This window comes from Onthophagus taurus, chromosome 7, assembly GCF_036711975.1.
Source record: "Onthophagus taurus isolate NC chromosome 7, IU_Otau_3.0, whole genome shotgun sequence".
Lineage (NCBI taxonomy): Eukaryota > Metazoa > Arthropoda > Insecta > Coleoptera > Scarabaeidae > Onthophagus > Onthophagus taurus.
This window is the reverse complement of record NC_091972.1, coordinates 30,647,635-30,660,537: the sequence shown is the minus strand read 5'-3', so window position 1 is coordinate 30,660,537 and position 12,903 is coordinate 30,647,635. Positions and strand designations below refer to the sequence as shown.

Here is a 12,903-nt window from a genome sequence, read left to right as displayed (position 1 = left end):
TATGTAATATTTGAAACATGATTTTACCGTAGAAGTTGGAAATTGAATGAAAATGAAAAGCTATTAACCAATACTCTAACACACATTCACCACTCGACACCGCAGAAATAAAATCAACGAGGTTCTGCGTCGAAGCTTTTATGACTAAAGAGATGGCCACAAATACTTGTACATGGAAAAATAAACTGACTAACTACTTAGAAACCAACAACAGTTAAAAGTGCATGGCAAAAATTGAAAAGAACTGTCACCCTGCCTTCAACAACAGCGTCGGGTTGGGTTGTCTATTTTATCATCCTTTTGTATGATATAATTGTGTGCCTTTACATTCCTCCATCGCAGGCCTTTCTTGAGGATTAGATTTATTTTATGTTCCATTATATGCTTGCCATGTCCGGAGCTTCGCTTTATTTCCAACTTTTCAACAAGTTCGACTTTGTTTCTTTTAGCACATCACACAGTGCTTTAATGTCTCTGGTTTCCAGCATACCTGCGTTCCTTACATAGTATGGGGTATTTATTGCTGAACACAGAATTTTATTCGTAACAATTCCAACTTATGCAGTTATTGACCATCATGGATTCTATTGTCATTATTTTTGGTGCTCCTGGAAACAGCTTATTTGCCATTCTTTTCACAATCTTTAATCTCTTGACTGTTTGTTTTCCGGCGTTCAATTTCCATTAACTCTACTCCTAGGTATGTGATTTGTTCGTTTGCAATACGAATTCAACGAGAGAAGCACTCCTTCTGTTCTACCTCATATCTCTGCGAAACTTCACTGTCCCCGTGTAATCTGCGAATTGATTTATTTCGTGTAATTGTGTATAAAAGCATTGTATAACAGAGGAGAAAGCGGACGTCCTTATTGTAGATCTTCTATCATTCTTCTTAGAAGGGACATTTTATTTCACATGGAAGTATCTATCCAAGTTCCACTCTAACCAAGTTCCCTTCCTGGTTGGCCTCGATCATCTTTGCGAGCAGACCATCTTCCCAGATGGGGTTGTAGGCAACTCCGCGTCTAGCATTACACTCGTCTGATGTCGTCTGGTGAACTGTGTAAGGTTCATAGACATGAGTGAAACATCGATTGTTGATGAATGCCTCCTGCTTTATAAAGCACGACTTCATATTGTCAATACAAAAACAAAAAGCCCTAGTGACCATAGTGACCATGGTCATACATATAATTTCTGTGTATACAGTGGAGAGGATGTCTATAAAATTGATCACAATCCATATATCGCTTCCTTGACTATGCTAAAACTTGTTGTACTGTAAAATTTATTAGATGAAGGACGAGATATTATTTTTGGTAACTAGTAGGTCTCTGTTAGGTGGGCAAAATTCTTGTTTGAGCGAGACACAAATGTGACAGAAACTATCACAGTATAGTTGTATAGTTCTGTACCTAGAGAACTTTTGACAATCGTATTCTGTCAAGCAGATTTCGAGCAAACATGTTTTATACGGAAACTAGATATTTTGCTTGTCAAATGCAGAGACAAGATTGATAATTATTAATATTTTTATCAGTATAATTAATGTCATATACACGGTGCAAGTTTTATTGAAAGGAGTATTGACTACCTGTCATGAACTATTTCAAAATATGAATATGTACAATTTCCATTTGCTAGCTTTTGTGCTACATGTAAGAAGAAAAGTCTGCATTATGTGATTCTGAACATTTTGAATTATATAACGTTATCGAGAGAACCACATCATATATGCTTGCTATATCTTGCTTTATGCTTCATATACATCAAATTTGAACCAAGGGGATATACATTGCAAGACCCATTTTTACGCCGACGACACGCAAATATACTATTCTTTTCCGGCTCATGATATAAAACAGGCTTGTGCACGAATTAATAGTGATCTAGAATATTTGTGTGATACCTCCCGCCGACATGGACTTAAAATTAATCAGAAAAAATCAAACGTTATTATGTTTGGTCCTCAGAAACAAAAACAAAAAGTCATTAATGACTTACAAATTTGTGTAAATAACGAATTACTACCTATTCAGAAAATAGTAAAAAACTTAGGCATTTTAATCGATGAGAGCTACTGACAGAGTAGATACTAACAGAGCCTTTGTTAATCGTAGTGCAAAAGTGCGCCTATGTGAAAGTTTAGTACTATCAATGTTTAATTATGGCGATGCATTGTATGCACCCTTTCTGTCTTATGCATTGAAGAGGAAAATTTAATAGGTGCAAAACACCGCAGAGTTGAAACGCAGAGATCATGTCAGCTGTAAGCTACCGGTTTTAAAGTGGTTGAACATGCAGGGGAGAAGAATGTTGCATGCTGTAGGTTTTTACCTGTAAATTTCTTAATAGTCACAGATCTTTGCTTTTGCGTTTGAATGTTTTTGTAATCTTCTTGTTCTACCTAAATTTGTTCTTAATTTCTGGGGAACCCTTTCGAGTACTGACATGGTATCGATAACGACTTGTTGTGGCCTTTGGTAGTACTCACCTAAGTATTATATGTTAAAACTCTTGTTTTGTTTATAGCTTTATACCATTGTCGCGGTTCTTTTTTTTTATATTTAACACGCTATACTGTTTTCTTTTCTCTTTATATACTTTATGGTGAGGTGGAAGAACAATATATATTGATCCTCACCATAAGATTGATCAGTTGTTTATTGGAAACCATTTTTAGTTGCTTATTCTGAAGTGTAGTACATTGTGATCAATAAACATTATTATTATTATTATCATGTAGGTATCATACCTAGGTGTCATATCTAGATATCTAAATATATGGCCTTTTAGCGTCTCGTGAGATGTAAAATTTAGCTGTTTAAAAGTCAACAGGTTTCTTGATAAGATGTGGTATGTGGTGAAGTTTACTGTCCCAATATCAACGGCTTTAATTGGAGAAGAACTCATGGCACATAAACAGATCCATAGAGTGTTACTCTTAATCACATACACATTTTAAACAATATTCTGTTATGTTGCCATAAATACTAAAACCGAATTGTATTAAGGCAGCTTATGTAAAAGAGGAAAAAAGAAGGAAAATAATCAGAAACCAAATTTCGAGTATTATTAAACTACAGATTATATGTAATAAACAGATTTTAATGTTAAAAGTTATTTTAAACTTTTCGGGTTAAAATTGTATGGGAATTAGGTTTGTGTTGTTCAAATAACCAGTATTTATTAGCGTGTAAGTATAAAATGTTAGAGCGCTGAATCGATTTATATTTGTAATCTTGTTTAGTTCAGGCAGATTAAGTTTAAATAGCTTTATTCTTTTCTGTGGAATAATAATCTAAATAGGCATCTATTTTTAATTAAAAATGCAAGAAAGAAATAAAATAAAATGTTATTCATGCTGGAAACGAGTTGATTAAAAGTACGATAAAAGTCATACATACTCGGCTGCACAATTAACCACCCAAACATATTTTTCGTCATCATGTTTATTTACTCCAACAAACAACTACATTTAGTCTCATATGAAATTTTCCGGTTTTCGTGACTATGAGTGCATTTTATTTGTTTTTGTTTCTGAATATTCAATTATAGATTCAGAAAAACTTTAGGTCGATTTACAAAATGCTATTTATTACTGGAATAGTTAGTGCTGTGAGTTTAACTTAACTGCTGCAGGATAAAGTCCATGAAGCATCGCTAGAACAGTCGGCGTAATACCTCAAATCACCGTGCGAGATGCTATTAGACGATTTTGATAAATTAAGCCAACCATTTTGTTGTCAATATCGTGTTTGGAAATCGGTTTTGCACATCCAATGCACCTTGTGCTTGTCTTTTGGAATTGATATACATTAATACGAGTGGATGAACCATTAGATGAATGTTATTATTGAGAAATGTCAGGTAGTCCAGATGGACGTCGGCGCGAATACAAACCAAGAAACTATGTCGTTATGTGGAGTGTGTATGTTCAAGCATCCAGACACATAATCAAATATTCAAGATGTAGTAAACACACTTCCAAAGATGTTTCAGGAAGTCATTTGAGACTAATTACTGCGCGATTCTGTGTAAGATGTGTCACTGACAATTAGTCCTGCCAAGATATCTCATTGGAAGAGGAATGAAAGAATAATACGCGAAAACATTGACTTAATTTAAGATAAAATAAAGATAAGAATCCAAGAATCATGTAAGAATGAACAAAGACTAAGTAAGTCACATTTCTTTTCAAACATTGAAGATAGGAGAACGCCGTCGCAACAAAACTCTCATGAGAGGCATTATTCGACATAAAGCTTTAGTTTTTTATGAAAAATCTACAAGAATAAAGAATTTAAACGATGCGGTTGTCGTTCCATTTACCGCACAGTTCAGGAAAACAGTACATGATCTTAATTTAATTCCTGATCAAGTCTACAATGTCGATAAAAGTGGATTATTCTGGAAAGTTTTTCCAAATAAGACACACGTTAACAGAGAAGAGTGGGAACCACCGGGCAGAAAAGTGTTCAAAGACAGGGTTACTGGACTTTATGTGTACCATTAGCATTGGTACAACGTATGAATCAGAATGTGATCCAAATGATAAAGACTAATTATAAAAAAAATCTCCTGAATGCAGTTTTGCGAGAAGATTTTGTATTTACCGTGACTGAGGCTTGGAATAGTGTACCTGAGACTTCAATATAATCGTCATGGCGAATGTTATGGTCATCATTAGATAATAATGAAGTAGAAGCTGAATGGTACTTAGAAGATTAGCTATCAATTGCAGAACTGAAAAAGATGCTACAAAATCGAGAAGCAAACATCAGCAAGATATTGAAGAGTGGTTTGGGGACGATCCATAACGCTGCATAACATGTTCGAATTTAAAATAACATAATAAATACAATTATCTATGCTTCTCAAATTTACATATAATAATCTAAGGCTTTTAAATTAATATAAGTTGAGTGATTGTTTAACATTACTAGCAGTCTGTGCAATAGTGCTAAATTTGTGAATTTAACAAAGTGCTACTTGATCCCACTGGTCTCTCTCGTATAAAATGATTGTGATACCGCAATTGTGAACATAGGAATACTGACTACTTCTGAATACTGTCTTTAATGTACAACTTTCTGCTGATGTTAGTGAAAACTAGATCGAAGTTTGTTATCATAAAAGAGTGCAACCATCCTTGGGTAGTCATCTAATTTCTATCGCACATTGGAGATCGTGCAAAATTATATTTAACTGTCAGTTCGTACGTAAGTGTCTTCATCTCATTCGTAGAAAGACAAAAATATAGTTCTGGACAACGAATTAAATAGTTAATTTACGTTCTTAATTTGTATTGAAAACTTTGTCATGTGCTTTATATTCCATGTTCACATCCTGTTGGTTTTCTTCGTTAGCCGAATCTCGATTTCGAATATACCGTAACTGTGAACCATCATTAACGTTGTTGCTCAGAGCAGCTTTTCGCAGAGATTTTTCCCTTTTTCTCTCACCATAAGCATCCTTTTAATGTTGTAAATTAATCTGTGCTCTCGTTTTTTCTGTAACACGTTTCCTCTGCAACCAAATAATTAAAAAAAGTTATGTAGCGCGAGAATACAGTTGTAACTCTCTAAAATTGTTACTCCTGTCACGTTCAAGTACACTATCTTGCACTCCACAACTCGACGAACTACATAACGCTGTGAATCGTGTTTAAACTTGTCAGGCGTATTATATTTCCTAATATGTCAGTTCGCACTATAATTTAGATGAAACAAATGTGAAAGACAATTTACATTTATCGCTTTGTATGATTCCTCCAAGATGAACATCCAAAGTAACAAGCGTAAATTAGACTTAACACCCATTATACTAAGTAGTTAAAAATCGCTTTATTTAAAAATAATGTTTTACAAATATTAATATTTTTAAAACGTTTGGCATTTGTTGCCACTGCTAAATAATTACCTACAAAAACACAGCTTGTATGAAATTTACTTATCACTTCTTAGTGGTAACATAAAATGTCTTACAAAACGTCAGGACTCACAAAGATGTATATAATCAGCAAGTTTTGAGAGTTTATGTAGGTACATATTAAATTACAAAAGATGAGGTAGAAATTTGGAAAATAGATTATGACAAAATTGGCGAAGATGACATAAAAGACAACAGCTAAAAAGATGTGAAAGAAGATGCAAAAGAAACTAGTAGAGAAAGGATCACAATGGAAAAGAGATGTAATTTTGTGTTTTTAAAAACCTGCGAGTTCTGGCTGCTCTGTGTTTCATAATCTGATACTTTATACGCCAATCGAACTTCCGTCCAGTTTGCCCTACATAGTATTTTCCACATCTCCCGGCTATCCGTTCTTTACACCTGAAAAAAAGGGAAGGCAGATGAAACCTACTACTTACCGTATCTGTTGTCTGTAGCTTCTCTTTTTTGGCCCGTTGGATATCATAGTATTTCTAATATCGTGTTAACAATGTAATAAAAAAAATCCTGAAATATCAACTAAGAATAGATTCAAGATGTATGTTGTAGAGAGTCCCTGAGTATCCCAATGCATCATTTCTCCTCAATGACCCATCATCCTGTTGGTAAAAGTAAATGTATTTTTCTGATGTTGGTTGGTCTAGCAACTGTAGCAGCTTCATGGGTGTAGCCTAATGAACGGTAAATTTTTTGTTACTTTTATGGAAAATTCTCCTTGCTAAATGCACTACGGGAAACTACCAAAGGAGAAGTAAAAAAGAATGTAAATGAAGATGATAAAGTAATTAGTAAATAATGTCGAAAGACGATGGAAGAGATATTAAATATGATGGAATAATTAACAAAGACGATATCCAAATGGAGATTAAAGACGTGTCAAAAAAGTATTTTAGATTTATACTTGGTATTTTACTAATATAAATAGTTTATTATGCAATAAAATTGAATAATTTGTAACTTTCGAATTCTTATGATTAACATAATAATGATTAGTGTTTACAATTGATGTACGTTGTATGTTTTATGTTGACCTTTCTCAGAGTTGGATTGAGTTGACTCAGATCGCCAACTTTCACTAATGCAAGCTTGAATAATTTACTGATTGTAAGTTAAGTAACTAAGATTTCCTGCAATCTACATTTTTAATAGTCCTATATATAATGAACTCATTCAAGCTGGAATATCACACATTTAAGAATTGTTAGAATGGCCATCTAACAATAAGTACAAGAATACTCTATCTGCATTATCAATCCCACCCTAGCTGTTATTGTACGGGGTGATTTTTTGAAAACGATCCGCCTGAGATATTTCAGAAACCAAAAGGAAACTGAAAATTTCCGAAAACAAGTCCACTTATGAACTTTATGAACACTTTTGAACTGGCGGAGATGGAAGTAATTGGAAATTTTACGATGGAGCCAACCAGTTCTTTGCGTCAGGTTGCAGCATCCATCGGACTTTCTTACTCGTCGGTACGCAAAGTGACAAAGCTGCATAAATTTCTCCCTTACAACATGCAGAAGAACTTAGCGAGGGCGATTACGACCAACGACTAGAATTTGCGAAACTATGGCCGAAATGATCATTGTAAATCCAAAATTAGTAAAAAAAATTTGCTTCAGTGATGAGCGTTTGAACTTTTTACCTAAATTGACATGTGAACAAGCATAATGTGCGATATTGGAGCGACGAAAATCCCCATATGGCAAGAGAGGAACATACCCAGAGACCTCAAAAGATTAATGTTTGGGCAGGACTACTAGGTGGTTCAATCATCGATCCTCTAATAACTGAAGAAGTGGAAAACCAGCTTGATGAAGTAATCAAATACTCGACGAATATCAATTGTTCTTCCAGCAGGATGGTGCTCCACTGCATTATGCTGCTAATGTTCGTATCTGGCTTAACCGAAGATTTCCAAATCACCGGATTGGTAGACAAAGAACAATCGAATGGCCTCCACGATCATCGGACCTCACAAGTCCTGACTTCTTCCATTGGGGTAATTTAAAGTTAATAGTTTATAAGAGACCCATAGATTTAAATGACTTTCGTCAACGAATTGTCAACGAGTGCCGAAACATTCCACGAGAAACTTTTCAGAAAGTAAGGTAAGAATTTGAAACCCGGCTTTACTATTACATGGAAGCCATCGGTGCTCATTTTGAGCAGTTCCTGTGAATGTTCTTTTTTTAGTTTTGTTAAAATGTTATTTTCAACGCCTACTTAGATGTTTAAATTGATCATTCCTTAATGCAAAAAATGCTCAAGTGACACATCACCATACTCCTTATAAGATAAGCTTTCATTTGAGATACCACGCAATGGGTCATTTTTGGGGAGGTAAATTTTCAATTTCCTTTTGGTTTTTAAAATATCTCAGGCGGATCGGTTTCAAGAAATCATCCTGTATTTCTAAATTAGTGTTGATTTCTAATGGTTCTCATCAGATACCTGTTTATCATGATGTTCAAATGATATGACATGGACCATTCTCCTTTATTTGAAACGTGTGGCACCATTACAATATTGACTTTATACTGACTTTGACTTTATGAATTGCCGAAATTGGTATATCCCTCGAATTACAACTAGCAATTCACCAACTGTTAATATTTTATACGGTATTGTTATACGGTATCCTTCTTGACAAATTTATCAAACTCCGTAATAAGTGCTCATTTATCGTACTGCCTTCTAAGCGGTTTGAGTAAATGTATATCGGCAGTGACAATTAATCTTCAAATGATTTCAACAAATTTATTATTACATAATTGTTAAGCTCTAACAGCTTCTTGATTTGTAAACTTGTGTATAGAGTACCATTAACGCTTTTCAGAACAGTGATGTTTTAGCGTGAATCTTACAGTCACGATGACTGTTATTTTTGTTTCCTTTTAAACAATCTCCTTTTAAATCGACGATATTTCTCCAATTTCACCAAATTTGTTTGGTCATGGATTTAGGTTTACCTAAACATAAATCTGAACTGCTAGGTTCACGACTAAAAGAGAGAAATCTCCTTGCACCTGGAACTACCTTCTCTTGGTATACACATCGAGAGAAGTGATTTATTGAGTTCTTCTCTAAAGGTGGTAGCTATGTTTATTGTAATAATGTCTATGCCCTCGTGCAAAAATGTGGACTGTTATATTTATGATACTGTCAATTGGAGATTTATTGATTCCTCTAAGAGAATAAGTTTGAAAGCAGTTTGGTACATAACTCCAATTCATACGCTTCCTTACCTATTACTCATTCAGCACATATAAAAGAATCATACGACAATGTTAATACTATTCTTGAAGCTATTAAATATAAACAGCACAAATGTTTTTGGTTTCACAGAATACCCATGTTTTATATGTTTATGAGATAGCAGAGATAGGGAACAGCACTATGTTAAACAGAATTGGCCTATTCGTACTTGCCTCGAAGCAGCAGACTCAAGCATTTTCAAAGATCTGTTGATTAATGCGAAAAAAAGAACTTACTACCCCCACTTCATATCAAATTAGGAATAATGAAGCTGTTCGTAAAGGCGCTTAATAAAAATGGTGCTTGTTTTACGTACTTGAGGAATGCCAAAATAAAAGACCCTCAGATTCGAGAATTGATGAAAACTACTGAATTTGAAAATGTGATGATTTGGAAGAGATGCCTGAATTAGCTTCAAAGAAGTTGTCAATGGTTTCTTAGGCAATAATAAAGCTGCTAATTATAAGGTGCTTGTCGCTGAGATGCTAAAAAACTTTAAAAAATTAGGTTGTAACATGAGCGTAAAGTTGCACTATTTACACTCTCATTTACATTGGTTCCTGACAATGTATGTGATGTTAGCGAAAACCAAGGAGAGTGTTTCCATCAGGATATGAATGAAATGGAAAACAGTAGCCAACAAATCCATTTTATTTGTACATATCCCCAAATATCTCCAAATCCTGGCGTGAAAGTCTAATTCTAAGCTCGGATTATGATTCCACCTAGAAAATTACTTCGGAAAGAAATCGAATTATGCAGATCTGTGTGGAAAACATCAACTATCAATAACGTGCAACATTGACGTGAGGTCAGGTTTATCTCTTGCATCATTTTCACGGCGATGACATCTCTTTCTTGACGCGAACTTACTGCTCTTTAAAATGTATATCATCTACACATCAAACAGCAAATTTTTCGTCTTATTCATACAAATCTTCCATTTCTTTTCGTATAACACGAAGTAGGTAAAAAGTAGATAAAACCTTACACGTTTTGTAGGGTTTTTGAAAATAAATAATAAAAATATAATAAATACAACTTTTTAACACTTAAAATTATTTTTATTACAAGGAAGTATTCAAGTAATAGATGTGTTTTACCAGAATCGCCTATTATTAATACCAAAACAGTATTTCGGATTATTTAGAGAAAATTTATGTAACGGTTAATATTTAGCATTTTCTACACATATTTTATTATGGGTGCGCGGTTAATTGTATATTAGTTTTTATATGAGGACTATTATAGAAGATCTGATTAATACTTAATATTCCAATCGGTTGTATCTGAAACCCGCTTTTCCAAGCTACAAAATTTCATTTCCTGAAAAGTGCGCTACAGGGAATATAGTTCGAGATTTCAGCCGAATTCAATATCTTCCTAGAGTTTCCAGAGATTACTAAACAAGAAATATAGGTCTACAAAATCGAGACCATTGATATCTGATTTGAGTCTTATTTAGTTTCGACGAAATAAAAATGTTATAAACTTTTGTTATATTTGAAATAAATAAAATATATAATTCATGTACTCTACTTCTAACACCTAGGGTGGCTCGAAACTAACCGGACAAAAGCTACATCGATTAAATAAATCAACATAATGCTGTATGAACATGCGAGAAACACGCACAATGGTGTTTTGTCGTCCGATTTATACTCGCAACGCCACATTGTAATAATTCCCGAGCTTGCGGTTTTAGTTTATGTTATTGTAGAGTTGCTTTATTTATAAGTAAATTCGTGCGAGCTCATGTGAAATTCTTGTATGATATAATCCTTAAATATGCGGTTTTACTAACTGTTTTAAATTGTTATACAGAAAGAATGTTATCTTATCGGGTTTTTATCATTTGTGGCTTCGCGAGTTCCTTTTTGAGTTAAATACAATTAAAAGTTGGTTTAGAATTTTGATGTAGGTATGTGAACTGTTTTTTTTTTATAAAGATTTGGCTCACTTCCAGAACTAAGGTATACTCTCAATCAATCTGCAACAAGTGTCTTAGAAAGTTTTATTCAAACATTTACTTTTTCTACTCGTATACACAAAACACTTTTCTCTCATTTATTTTTATTTTTTCTATTTCTTTTTTTTATTCTACTTTATATATTTCTTGTGATCTTTCCTTTTTGATAAATCCCTCCAGTTCTTATAACCGCCCAAGTTGACATTTCCATTGAATCTCTGACGACTCATTTAAAGTTCAAAAGAAATGCTTTAAAAGCTAAAAAGGGATCTGCCAACGACCAAGGAGTATTTAAACTTTAGGATGGCAACATTACGACCGCTTTATGGTTCCATTTCGTAATAGGCAATATTTTACGATCTTGCTGTGTTAGCTCTTACATTAAAATATAGCCGGTATTGCGATCGTAATTTTTAGTGATGTTATGGCGTTGTTTCCTAGTTGAAATTACTTCCGACTAAATTAAAATTGAAAAGGTACGAAGATATTATTCATAAGATGTCATGATACAATAAGATAAAATTTCCAACCATATCCGGAGCACGCTACAATAAAAGACCCATTCTTGGCAGAGTTCCAACTGGAACTCTGACGTATAAAGTAATGAGTTTAATTACATTATATCCATTTGGAACATGTCTTTCTAATAGTAATTGATTAAATGCTGTGTATCGTAGTTCTCCAATAATAAATATTTCAACCGAAAAACTTCAAACTATTAGTCTTGATAAGCGCTTATAATTGAAAATTAATATGGAATAATGATTGATACAAAATAGTCAATATGCAACGTATGTATACAAAAGCTTGAAGTTATTCATATGTCTTATTACTAAATGTGTACATTTACGGGGAAGTATACATAGCCCAGGTTTTTGTTGTGATATTGTCTACCTGACTATACTTGACTTAACCTATGGTTAAAGTATAGCTAAAATAGAAACAAAAATATAGATGACAAAACTATATTTAGGTATTCCTTCCATCTACTTTAATTTTTGAGTTGGCATCTATTCTTAATTCGTTCTGCTAAATATGGCAACTTAACAAAAATTTCTTTTTACAAGTTTGATGAAAATTTTTGCCATTACTGCGATCTGTCTCATATTTGGCACACTTGTTTTTACACGTGCAGCTTAGCTGGAGCGCATATATTACAACTTGATGATGTACTTGTTGTAACGAATCAGCCAATCTTTGATGGTTGACTTGTGTCATAACTGGCACAATTAGTGATGATAGGTATGAATCCAAAGGCCTTCTATGGTGAAAATAAAGTAACAATGAGTGTAATATCAGGCAGATACGAACAGGAACACAACTGTCTTTCAGATATACGACAAAAAGTGGAATTCGGTTATACAATCGCAGAAGAATCTGATAGTACCTATTAGTGAAAAATAAGCTATACAGAGTGGGACACTGAACATGATTTGTCGCTCTCCATACTGATACACGTAAAAGGTCATCAGAATAACAAAGATGGTATTCCAAATCCAGCATCTGCTACACATGGAAGTCCAAAAAAAAGAAAAATCAAAAACAAGTTACCATGAAATTAAAACTTTAAACCTTTCAGAAAATGACGAAGTTCAAAGGCTCTAAGACACTTCCTGACGTTATAACTTAAATGGATTAGCTTCCCAAATTTTTAAATATTTTTTTACCAATAAAAAGTGTTATACAACCAAAGAAGCAAATATGAATGCAACCCAACTGAG

At 33.7% G+C, this 12,903-nt stretch overlaps 1 protein-coding gene across 1 annotated transcript in view; it reads left to right on the top strand.

The window, feature by feature from the left end:
• Window positions 1–12,903, top strand: part of LOC111418615 (multiple C2 domain and transmembrane region protein) — a 214,862-nt gene that overhangs the window by 15,354 nt on the left and 186,605 nt on the right. The window lies entirely within an intron of this gene.